The sequence below is a fragment of the Rhinatrema bivittatum genome, chromosome 2 (assembly GCF_901001135.1).
Source record: "Rhinatrema bivittatum chromosome 2, aRhiBiv1.1, whole genome shotgun sequence".
Lineage (NCBI taxonomy): Eukaryota > Metazoa > Chordata > Amphibia > Gymnophiona > Rhinatrematidae > Rhinatrema > Rhinatrema bivittatum.
In genome coordinates this window covers 545447874-545461449 of record NC_042616.1, presented here as the reverse complement: position 1 = coordinate 545461449, position 13576 = coordinate 545447874, and the positions used below count along the sequence as shown (strand labels likewise).

Genomic DNA, 13576 nt, shown 5'->3' with positions numbered 1-13576 from the left:
GAGTGGGAGCCCTGATTAACCAATCGTCTAGATAGGGGTAAACGTGAACACCTTGAGTCCTGAGGAAGGCTGCAACTACGACGAGGTATTTTGTGAAGACTCGTGGTGCAGATGCGAGGCCGAATGGAAGCACTTGGTACTGATAGTGCTTGGGGCCTACTAGAAACCTCAGGTATTTGCAATGAGATGGAATTATCGTGATATGAGTGTACGCGTCCTGGAAGTCGAGAGAGCACAGCCAGTCTCCTCTATGTAGAAGAGGAAGAAGAGAGCCCAAGGTTACCATTTTGAACTTCTCTCGGAGGTACTTGTTGAGGGCATGTAGATCCAGAATTGGATGAACACCTCCTGATTTTTTGGGGATTAGAAAGTACCGGGAATAGAACCCTAGGCTGTGCTGAGAGTAGGGCACTGGTTCTATTGCCTTGGACTGGAGGGAGACCTCCTGTTCCAGAAGAATGGAGTGATCGGATGTTCTCCACATCGGTAGAGGTGGGGAGTCCTGTGGAATGGAGAGAATGTTCAGATGATAACCTTGAGCAATTATCGCTAGGACCCACTGGTCTGAGGTGATTGAGTAACACTTGTTGTTGAAATGGCACAATCGACCTCCCACTGGTATGTGGGGTAATGGAAGTTGGCTGCTGCTCTCTATGTAGGAGTCAAAATCCGGAAGCAGAGCCCAGCTGAGGAGCTGCTTGTGGTTTTTGTTTTCGTGTCTGTCGAGACTGGGCTTTTTGAAATGGTCTCATAGAACGGGTTCTAGTTGGTGGCAGGTAGGACTTCTTCGGGCGGAAGAATGACTTCTTAGAGTCCTTCCGGAAGGGCTGTTTTGAAGAATACTCAGAAGGCATCAGAGAGAGCTGTCTTAGGGTCTCATGATGGTCCTTGAGCTCTGCCACTGTTCGTTGAATCTGCTCGCCAAACAGATTATCTCCTACACAAGGCAGGTCGGATAACCTGTCTTGTACTTCAGGGCGAAGGTCGGAAGACTTGAGCCAGGCCCATCGTCTTGCCGAGATAGCAGCTGTAGATACCCTGGTAGCAGTGACAAAAATATCGTAAGATGATCTGATCTCATATTTCCCTGCCTTAAAAACCCTTGTTTACTAGGGTTTGGAGCTAATCTTGAAATTGCTGAGGCAGGGAGTCTGTTAAGTCTTGTATCTGCTTAAATAAGACCCTATTATATTGGGTCATATAGAGCTGATAAGAGGCAATTCTGGAGATGAGCACTGATCCCTGGAAGACACAGCGACCAATGGCATCTAGAAATTTCTGTTCCTTGCCTGGGGGAAAGAAGTGTGAGGTTTTGATCTCCTTGCTCTTTTCTGGGCAGATTCGACAACCACAGATTGGTGATCCAATTGAGGTTTGCGAAAGCCTGGAGCTGAATGAACAAGATAAGTGATGTCAGCTTTCCTGTGGACTGGAGCCACAGAGCCAGGATGTTCCCAGTTTTTTTTTAGGAGATCCAAAAGAACCTGGTGGATAGGGATGGAGGTCATTTCCTTGGGAGCATCCAGGAATTGTAACAGCTCCATCATTTGATGCCTGTCATCTTGTTCAGTCTGCAATTGGAAGGGAACCAATTCAGACATCTCCTTCACAAAATTTATAAAGGAAAGGTCCTCTGGAGGAGAATGCTTTCAGTAGGTGAAGGTGGTGAAGGCAAATCATCGGTGTCTGGTGAAGAATCATCAGTCCAGATGTCGTAGGGATCAGCACCTGCTCCTCTAGGGACTAGAGGAGGGCGAGGCGGTGGGATCCCTGAAGGTCCTGGTCGAGGCTCTGAAGGACTCAAAGGAATAACTGGAGGCACAAATGAAGGCATCGAAGGCACCGATGGATGGCTCGGTGGTGCCGATGGACGCGTCGGCACGATGGGTGGATCGGTGGCACCAACGGCATCGATGGCTGAGGCATCGACAAAACTCCCGATGGAGGGATGTGGAATGGTGTTTCTCCTCCGGATGACAAAGCAAGCGGGGAGGGCACCGGAACCATAGGTGACCCAGGTTCATCGGTGGAAAAGCTGCTATGAGCGCTTCCATCCTCGAGAGCAGCGGTGCCAATGCTGCTGGAATCAGGTCGGTGGTCGGTTCCGCAATCTGTACCGGTGTCAGAGGAACCTGGAGTCGATGCATCACCTTGTTGATGGCCTCCTGAACCATCTGGTCCAGTTCTTCTCAGATACCTGGAGCAAGCAGCCCCGTCTCCGGAACAGAAGGAGGCAGAGGCATAGCCGGAGGGACCACCGTTAAAGGCGGAGTTGCGGCTCCCGATAGCCTGTTGGGTGAGGGTTGCCTCTGTGACCCGGTCGCCGAAAAGGTCGGTGCCTTTTCTGGATGGGGTTTCTTCGACGGCAGCTCGGACAATGGCGAGGTCGATGATTTCGCTCCCTCGTTGGTCCAAGACTTTCGATGCTGGTGTCAATGTTTATCTCTATGATCCCCTCGATCCTGAGGGGGAGTAGAGGGTGTCAAAGGCTGAGAAGTCATCGATGCCGGACGGTCATCGGCCGGAGTTCGATGCAATAGACGGCGTCGGGTTTTGAGCATGGAAGAGAAGTTCCATTTTCTCCATTCTAGCCTTGCGACCTTTTGGTGTCATGAGGGCACATTTGGTGCAGATTAGAACATCGTGCTCACATCCGAGACACATTACACAGACTTTGTGAGGGTCTGTGATGGACATGGTGCGATTACAGTCCTGGCACCGGCAGAACTCAGACACCATGGCCATGAAAAAATTGAGCCGCGGTACGGTCGACGGCCAGTAGGCCGCGAGGGCCAAACTAGACTATAATCGACGGAAAACGGGTAAAAAACTTACCGGAGTACCGCGGCTTGAAAAAGTTGAAGGAGGGACCCCTGTGGGGTAAATTAAATTTTAGTAATTCTGTGAGGAAAATTCCTGTCAGGAATCTCTGCAGAGCTTGAAAAAGTTGAAGGAGGGACCCCTGTGGGGTAAATTAAATTTTAGTAATTCTGTGAGGAAAATTCCTGTCAGGAATCTCTGCAGAGCTCCTTAATTGCGTGGCTACTGCTGTGCGGAAAAAAGAAGACTGAAGGGGGACCCCTGCTGGCTACAGGGTTAGTGCCATGCTGGGCATGCCCAGTAGGGGCCAGTCAAAGTTCTGGAAACTTTGATAGAAGTGTTCCGTGATTGGGCTCCATCCTGTGATGTCACCAATATGTGAGGACTACCATCCTGCTTGTCTTGTGAGAAAGCTATATACACATATGATGGGAACATAGAGAGGTACATTTTTTATCATACATCTGTGCTCAAGACATGGACCCAAACCCACTCATTTTTCTCTTCAGATTGTGGAGAGACAGGTTATACCCTTCCACATTGAGAAGCCTGATAAATATGGCACTGCACTTTGAAAAGGATCGTTTGCTGTTAAGATGGTTGACGCTGTTATGCTTTCATTATTGAGAAATTCTCTCGGTGCCTGCTAAAGCTGTTTGTGAGGCACACATAAAGCGGATTGTCTGATAAGTGGAATAATTAGAATAAACCAGGAATTGCTGAAGATGTATTTGAGGTGGTGATATAGTCGAGAAGGTGTGCAACGGTGCCGGTGACTGAACTTGGAGGAAGTGTATTTTAGGTGCAATAATCTGGAGGGTGGAAGGCCGGAGGGTCTCGTCGTCTCCGGATGAAGTGGGAGTGATTTGTCCCCTGAGGAAGCTGCGGCGAAACTGGGATCCCTGTTGGGACGTTGTGAATTGCTCCCGTGGAAAGAATATATTTAGGATTTAATAATTTGTGTTAAGCACTTTAAGTGAAATATGTATGGTGCATTTATTAAAGGGGAACAGATGGGTTTTAATGGGTGGGGAGTGTATGTGGATGAGTGAATATAGTGGGTATATGGTTTTAGATGTGAATATACTGCTGCTAAATAAGTGTGTATATTTATGTACATTGGGTTGCACATGTTTTTGAATTATTGTAAACATCAGTGGATGTAATTAATAAAATGATAAAAATTGATGTGTATGTGTTATGTTAAGCACCGCTGATAAATGGTAATATTGACAACAAAACTGTTATGAGATTACAGTAAATTGTGAATGTTAATGCTACAAAAATGAACTCATAGGGTTCCCTATGTATGTTGTGATGTGATGTGATGAGTAGGGAGCTTGTACTCTCTTAATTCGATTATCTACTGCACATAAATGGAATTTGAGTCCTAGAATCTCAGGGGAAAATATGGTGGCAGAGATAGCTTCATAAGAATTATTGTCTTTTGCACTTAAAGAACAAGCTACCTATATTGCAATTTGGTTTCTGCACTGGGCCTGGAGGGTGGTTGAAAGCATGAGCAATTAATTATATGCAAGACCTAAAGTGGAAATCTTAACTAGAAGTAATGTCCATGCTGTAAATGTATAATTTTTTTTTTATTTTATACCTCTGATAAAATTGTTAGTTTCCTCTGTACTGTTTGTGGGTTTTATTTTTTTAAATAACTTTTTATTTAACAAGGCACAGATCAAACAGCAATTCAAACACATGATCAGTTTTTAGGTACTATTGTGGGTCTTCAAATGTGCCATTTCATGTAACTGATTCAAATACTCCTAAAGTATCCCAGTTTAAAGGCTAGAGACACTAACCTACTACAGGGCAATTTGTAAGTGTAATATCAACTTTATACTTTTGTTTGCTCCTAAGAACTCTCTCTTCCTTCCACCCAAGATACACGTCAGCTTAAATTCATGATACAGAAGGAAAACCTCTTTGTGACTAATCTACAATGTAAAAAGCCACGTCAAGTATTCGACAATAGCCAATCCAAGAACGTATTCAAAATGTAATGCAAATGAGTATACACCACAAATAATCCCTCAGCATTTTGGCATCTTGGGCCTCTTACATAATAAATTGAGATGGTAATTCAAATTGAAAGGAGTTTCCAGGATTAAACAAAGTCATAAGAACACAAGAAATTGCCATGCTGGGTCAGACCAAGGGTCCATCAAGCCCAGCATCCTGTTTCCAACAGAAGCCAAACCAGGCCACAAGAACCTGGCAATTACCCAAACATTAAGAAGATCCCATGCTACTGATGCAATTAATAGCGGTGGCTACTCCCTAACTAAACTTGATTAATAGCCGTTAATGGACTTCTCCAAGAACTTATCCAAACCTTTTTTGAACCCAGCTACACTAACTGCACTAACCACATCCTCTGGCAACAAATTCCACAGCTTAATTGTGCATTGGGTGAAAAAGAATTTTCTCCGATTAGTCTTAAATGTGTTACTTGCTAACTTCATGGAATGCCCCCTAGTCCTTCTATTATTCGAAAGTGTAAATAACCGATTCACATCTACTCGTTCAAGACCTCGCATGATCTTAAAGACCTCTATCATATCCCCCTCAGCCATCTCTTCTCCAAGCTGAACAGCCCTAACCTCTTCAGCCTTTCCTCCTAGGGGAGCTGTTCCATTCCCTTTATCATTTTGGTTGCCCTTCTCTGTACTTTCTCCATCGCAACTATATCTTTTTTGAGATCCGGTGACCAGAATTGTACACAGTATTCAAGGTGTGGTCTCATCATGGAGCGATATAGAGGCATTATGACATTTTACGTTTTATTAACCATTCCCTTCCTAATAATTCCCAACATTCTGTTTGCTTTTTTGACTGCTGCAGGACACTGAGCCGACGATTTTAAAGTATTATCCACTATGATGCCTAGATCTTGTTCCTGGGTGGTAGTCACAATCAATAGCTGAAGGCCTAACATGGTTACATAAATCTTAAATTCAGCAGTTTGATGATTCAAAAGATTGCAGTTATAGCTTTCCAGAGGGGAACCAGCACCTTATTTCTACACCACAAATGGGGATGTCCAGACAGGTGCTACTTCCAGGGCAGAGGCAAAAATAAATCATTTGCAAAATTTGTTTCACAACAATTCAAGACCAGTACAACCAATAATATCCTTTCCTCTTTTCCTCTGTTTTAGAGGGCAAACATACAATTTACTTCTTTTTTTTCACAATTTTCTAAAAAGATACATATTCTTAATGGTCTTTTCCACAATATTAACTTTGAAGATTAAGCAAACCAGTAAGTTTCACGTGCTGAAGCATAAGTCTCCCAGTAATATTTTATCTAGTTAGTTTCTGCATACAATTGCAATCTAGCCCATCACTAGAAAATCTGAGATTTCCTGCTCTCTCTCTCAGGAGCACAATTCTGGATTGACAGGAACAGGATTTCCCACATAAATTCTGCACAGAAGTATGGCATTAAGCTGGTCTAGTACTATAAAGATTTTAGTCCAGAAGATAGTTTCTGAGGTCACTGTTGCTGCTGTTACCATAGTGCATCAGAAAAGATTCAAACCTCTCTTCACACTCTTAAGCTAGAACCTAATTTCTATCCATATTAGAAGAAACACTCTTCAGGCTACTCTTTTCAATACCTAGGGAAGAACTAGCAATTTTCTCTTCAATAGCCTGAAAGCAAGCTTGCTTATCATAAATGGTGATTTCTGTAGATAGCAGGATGAATTAGCAACATCATCCAGTGGCACTGGACTTGTCTTTCTTAGCTAGTAGAACTTTTAGCTCTAAGCATCATGTGCGGGAATTCCCACACAGTTATTGCCTCGTGAACCTGTTCAGTCAAGTGCAGAGCTGAATTTAGTTAGGTAATAGACTCTCCAGGGAGGAATGCAAGTACTTAGCATGACTAATTCACCTTGCTATTTACTTGCTTTTTCCATTGATAAGTAGGGCTGAATTACCCATGATGTGGGGAGGCCCAAGCTGAGGGTTGCAGCAGAGCATTTACTGAGTAAGCAACCCAGACCCCACAGTGGGGAGTAGCCTGGGTGAACAGGCTATGCAAAACTGCTTGTCCAAATTTACTGTTACTCCTTGACAGGTTGTCTGTACAGTAATGGGACATAAAAGGTGTGTACCGACAATCAAGTTGCAGATGTCTTTGAGAAGTACCACTCTGAGATGAGCAATGAAAGAAGCCATAGCCCCAACTTAATGAGCTGTAACAATCTGTGATTTGTAGGCCTGCAACTGTTTAGCAGTCTTTGATACAGTCCGCTATCCAGTTAGACATAAGAACAAAAGATATGCCAGACTGGGTGAGACCAAGGATCCATCAAGCCCAGTATCCTGTCTCCAACTGTGACCAATTCAAGACAAGTACCCAAACGTTAACCAGATCCCATGCTACTAGTGCCAGCAATAAGCAGTGGCTATTCCCTATTAATTAATAGTTTATGGACTTCTCCTCCAGGAACTTATCCATAACATTTTTTAAACCCAGCTATACTAGTTGCCTTAACCACATCCTATGGCAATGAATTCCAGAACTTGATTGTGCATTGAATGAAAAAGAAATTTCTCTAAAGTGTATGTTTGTTGACTGCTATGCCCAGAATCGTAAGATATAAAGAGTTGTGAAGCCTGGCAATGTGGCAGAGTTCTTCTCTTGTAGTAGGCGAAGGCTCTTTTGCAGTCTAGAGTTTGAAGGGCCTTTTCTCCTTCATGTGCTCATGGCCTTGGGAAAAAAGGTAGGCAATACAATGGCTTGATTGATCTGGTAGGCAGATACGACTTTTGTTAGATGCAGAGCACCATCCTATTGTGGAACAATTATAACAGATAAAGCCCCACTGTATTTAAATTACAAATTTTCATTTTCAACCAACCCTATTAAGGTTGTGATGTATATAAGTAAGGCATAATAAGCCACCATATATAAAGTTCCTCTCAATTGATTCTTAACTGTTACCATGTATAAATTCTGTCTCTTTGTCCCACTGTTATACTGTTCCTACGCATGTATTAATGTTACAACGCACTAATGTTTTTAATGTTACTATGTTCCTAATGTTACAAATGTAAAAACAGCATGACCTCCGTCATGCTTTTAACCTGTTATAATGTGAACCGATGTGATGTACCCCAACGAATGTCGGTATATAAAAGCAAATAAATAAATATAAATAGATAATGAACTAATTTCTGAAATTCATTGACTTCTGGCTGATGTGATCACTTTTCATGTCAAAAATGTCAAAGGTGGCTTTAACAATTGAGATAGAACAACGTTCAGGTCCCATGTTACTGGAGGTTTAACTTGCCATAAGTTTCATAAATTGATACCAACAGATGAATTAATGGAGAAATTACTTACCTGATAATTTCATTTTCCTTAGTGTAGACAGATGGACTCAGGAACAATGGGTATAGTGTACTCCTGTTAGCAGTTGGAGACGGATCTGATTTCAATCTGACGTCAGCACCTAGTACATATACCCCTGCAGGAAGTGTAGCTCTTCAGTATTCTCCTCGAAAAGCATTGTGGATATATGTGACTGACCAATTGATTAACTTGAGTAACTTGAATAACTTTTATAACTTCATAACTTGGTTAATGATTAACTTGATTAATTGATTGGTTGATTAACTATGGCTGGAGACCACCAGTGAACTCAACTGGAAAGTGTCGACACCCGGTGAGATTTCTCCATTAATATTTATGCTAGCTGCTGGGTCAGAATATACTAACTCAACCCACTTTATAAAAGGATCTGGAAGACCATACTTCTATAGTAGCCAAAATATGTATACCCACTGTACATTGTCAAATGCTCTCTCAGCATCTAAACTGACAATAAGCCCATTCGGACTATTCACTTCCCGAGACTAAAGAGTTTCAAGCAGTTTACGGATGTTAGTAACCCCATGCCTATTTTTAACAAAAACAGTTTGATCTGTAGCTATGAGATCAGGAATGATTCGACTGAGGCGAGTAGCCAGTATAGAGACTAGTAATTTTATGTCCACCTTAATTAAAGAAGTTGGCCTGAATGAGTCATCTTGTTTCAAATCTTTTCTAGGTTTAGAAAAAAACCATACTAAGAGCACGATTCATATCGTGATACCATACACTTTTATTGAAACAAGTCTGATACAAATTTTTGAAGAGGGGACACCACGTCTAAGTAACTTATAAAATTCAGCCCCCAAGCCATCAAATCCTAGGGCTTTTGCCAAGGATAATTTGTTGAAAGTAAACAGTATTTCAAATTGAGATAGGGCTATCTAACCTCTGTCCTGATCAGTCCAGAATTTGCAGTAGATACAAGTGTTTAAAAGTTTATCATGGATTTGCACTCTGTTTTTGGAATATAAAGATGTTGTGTCTGTCGCTGCCCGACATCTCTGCTCCACCCACCTTACCTCGTTGGCGACTCCCTCCGGGGTTGATGGAAGGCTAGCTGCTGTGGCATCTCCAGGCCGTCATCCTCCGGCATTCAGGACAGGCTCGATGCTGCAAGCCGCCATGTTGACCAGATGCCTAAGGGCACGCGCGCGGCCCGACTGAGGTACCGGCGTTTGTGCGAACCTCGGGGGCGTCCCCCTGAGATGATGGCACCAGCTCCAGATATTTAAGGTCTCAGTTTTCGCTAACAAGACGAGTTAGCAAGGGTTCACTTCCTTCTGGTCGCTGCGGATGGGATTTGCTCTCCGCAAACCCAGCTACTCTGCCTCCTTGGACTTCACTAGAGGTACCCGCTCCTCAGGGGCCTCACTCTCTTTTTCAGGTCGCAGTCCGAAACCGGTAGTTGCTCCTCGAGAGCCCATGTCCCGGACTTGCTCCTGAATACCACTTCTGCTAAGAAGTCATCGCTGCTTACAACAGTGAGTTTCCTGACTTCAGTGCCAAGAAAAATAGTGGAAAGTATTCCAAACATCAAAATCACAGAACATATAGAAAGACATGGTTTAATGGAACAAAGTCAGCATGACTTTACCCAAGGCAAGTCTTGCCTCACAAATCTGCTTCACTTTTTTTTGAAGGAGTTAATAAACATGTGGAGAAAGGTGAACAGGTAGATATAGTATACTTGGATTTTCAGAAGGCGTTTGACAAAGTTTCTCATGAGAGGCTTCTAGGAAAAGTAAAATGTCATGGGATAAGTGGCAATGTCCTTCCGTGGATTGCAAACTGGCTAAAAGACAGGAAACAGAGAATAGGATTAAATGGACAATTTTCTCAGTGGAAGGGAGTGGGCAGTGGAGAGCCTCAGGGATCTGTATTGGACCCTTACTTTTCAATATATTTATAAATGATCTGGAAAGAAATATGAGTGAGGTAATCAAATTTGCAGATGATACAAAATTATTCAGAGTAGTTAAATCACATGCAGATTGTGATAAATTGCAGGAAGACATTGTGAGACTGGAAAATCAGGCATCATAATGGCAGATGAAATTTAATGTGGTAAGTGCAAGGTGATGTATATAGAGAAAAATAAACCATGCTATAGTTACACAATGTTAGGTTCCATATTAGGTGCTACATCCCAAGAAAGATCTAGGCATCATAGTGGATAACACATTGAAATCATCGGTTCAGTGGGCTGCGGCAGTCGAAAAAGCAAACAGAATGTTGGGAATTATTAGAAAGGGAATGGTGAATAAAACGGAAAATGTCATAATGCCTCTGTATCGCTCCATGGTGAGACCGCACCTTGAATACTGTGTACAATTCTGGTCGCCACATCTCAAAAAAGATATAGTTGCGATGGAGAAGGTACAGAGAAGGGTGACCAAAATGATAAAGGGAATGGAACAGCTCCTCTATAAGGAAAGACTAAAGAGGGTAGGACTTTTCAGCTTGGAGAAGAAACAGCTGAGGGGGTTATGATAGAGGTATTTAAAATCATGAGAGGTCTAGAACGGGTAGATGTGAATCAGTTATTTACTCTTTCGGAAAATAGAAAGACTAGGGGGCACTCCATGAAGTTAGCATGGGGCACATTTAAAACTAATCGGAGAAAGTTCTTTTTTACTCAACGCACAATTAAACTCTGGAATTTGTTGCCAGAGGATGTGGTTAGTGTAGTTAGTATAGTTGTGTTTAAAAAAGTATTGGATAAGTTCTTGGAGGAGAAGTCCATTACCTGCTATTAAGTTGACTTAGAAAATAGCTACTGCTATGATTAGCAACGGTAACATGGAATAGACTTAGTTTTTGAGTACTTGCCAGGTTCTTATGGCCTGGATTGGCCACTGTTGGAAACAGGATGCTGGGCTTGATGGACCCTTGGTCTGACCCAGTATGGCATGTTCCTATGTTCTCAGAGCCTTCCCTGGGTCCAGGTACTCTCTCCTCGAGGGCCTAATGTATACCATCTCCTGGGCTGCCTCAAGAGACTATTGTGTAGGTGTTACCATCAAGGACTTGTTCCAGAACTCTGCATATCCTACTTACTCCCTTTCTTAAGTTCTCTACAGCTCAGCTACCTGGGGATCGCTGTTCCAGTACCTGAGGGACTACAGCCCAGCCGGGCACTTCCAGCTCACTACTGCCACCTCTAGTGGTTTACTATATTGTCTAATAAAAGAACTAGCGTGTGTCTGTCTCCTACACTAAAAGCCTGATCAGTGGCCCCCTCAGGATTTCCCCCGAGGGTGTGGTCATCTGCCACTGGTCCAAGGATCCACCCACAACTATTCTAAATAAGATTGCTCACTACCAGCTTTACCAACAGAGCTCTCTGACAAAAGGTTTGATAAAATTTAGCATGATTTCTGTAATTTTTGCATTAGATGTAAGTAGGGTTCCATCAGAAGATAGATTGGTGAAAAATATTAAACCCATGCATTTTAATGCTAATCTAGCCAAAAGCTTACCCGCTTTATTCCCCTAATGAAAAAAACTGGGTCTTATGGTGCAGAATGTGCTGAACCTCTCTGATATAGTAAATAATTTAAAGACCTAGTTACCGATGTTCTCTCACCCTGTGGATGCGGGGTTAAGTATTGAATATGCTTTTTCTTTAGGATTTTACAGATCACCTTGCAAAAATAGAATTTCCTGATCTCGAAGCCTATTCTTATGAGCCATGTAGGCTATAATCTGACCTCACAGTACAGCTTTACCTGCATTCCAAAAGACATCACCCTGTATACCACCATTATTATTAAAGGAGACATACTCCTCCCATTTAGCCTTTAAGTAAGCAGAGAAGTCTTTATCATAATACAGTGCCGGCTGTAACCTCCATCAAAATGGGGTCATCTTACAGGCAATGACAGCCAAATCTGTAGAAATATGGGCATGGTCAGATACCATCAATAGTAGTGGCACAAAGCTTAGGAAATAAATCAGCAGAGACCAGAAAGTAATCTGTTCTAGAGTATGATCCATGAACTTTTAGAGTAATAAGTGAAATCTAATTCTGTAGGATGTAATGTTCTCCAGGCTTCTATTGAAGTTCTTTCATCAAAAAGTAAACCCCTTTGGACCGTTTACAAAAAGTTGATTACCTCATGGGTTCGGTATCTATGTTAAAAGTTACCCCTATGGATTAGCTTATGGTGCAAAAATTGTCCTATTTCAGCCACGAAACCTGAGAAAAAAAGCATGACTGTAAACATTAGGAGCATACACATTACAAAGAAGAATTTTCTGATTTGCAATTGTACCACATAAAATAAGGGATCTACCATCTTTATCAGATATCTTCTTTTCTTATGAAAATGGTCAATCTTTATGTATCAATTGTAATACCTCTTTGTCTGCTAGAATAAGTAACATGATAGCTTTGACTCACCCAATCCTGTTTTAACTTTCCATGTTCTCTGACAAGTGAGTCTCCTGCAAAAACGCAATTTGCGTATTGTCCTTTTTGAAGAGATTCAGAATTTTTCTCTTTTTGATTGGGGAATGCATCCCATGTATTTAAGGAAAGAATCTAGAGATCAGCCATATTCTCTGAAAAAGCCAAGATCAAACTGCAAGAACAATACCTGCTGTTGACACATCAGGACACTGCCCAGCCTCAGCATCCCGGCCTCAAAGTGAAACAAATCCTAGGTCTCTCAGACGCAAAAAACTATAATACCATTGTAATCACAAGCAGCACAAATTGACACATCCCCATATATATATTCAGAGACATGATCCAAACATCACACACACACATTGTTCCATACACACTACATATCCAAGGAACACCCATACCAGTAGCCATGCTCCAAAGGGCAATATCTTCACCTAAGCACTTTTCTTCCAGATGAAGACACACCCACCAGGCTTATAGGCATTTTATATAAAAAATGCAAACAAACAGATCCAGGTAGTTACATATCAAGACTATTAAAGCAGGGAAAAATCTATCAAGAAAAAAAAATGTTGAGCATTCCAGCCACAGTACATGAGAACATACTGAATAAATTGTATGTTGTCTTTCCCATAAGTATGAATGAGACTGAGCGTATATTAGAAGCAACTGAAAGACAGGAGCAGGAAGAAAAAATAATCCCCCATATGGAAAAAAAAAATAGCTGGCATCGTGACAAAGGTTCAGACCGCAGCCAAACTACAAAGAAGGAGCATTAGTCCCCAAACTCTCACGTCAAAACTTTGATTAATGGAATAGCATCCATGAGATTATGCGAGATCCAAAGAGAAAGCTTCAGAGAGCACAATGAGGTGGTCAGGAACAAAGATTAAAAAAAAAAAAACCACCAAACCTGTAGAGAACGTACAGTGCAGACAT

General features: G+C 42.2%; 1 protein-coding gene across 6 annotated transcripts in view; it reads right to left on the bottom strand.

The window, feature by feature from the left end:
• Positions 1-13576, bottom strand: part of FBXO15 (F-box protein 15) — a 229876-nt gene that overhangs the window by 176270 nt on the left and 40030 nt on the right. The gene's annotated exons all lie outside the window — the stretch shown is intronic.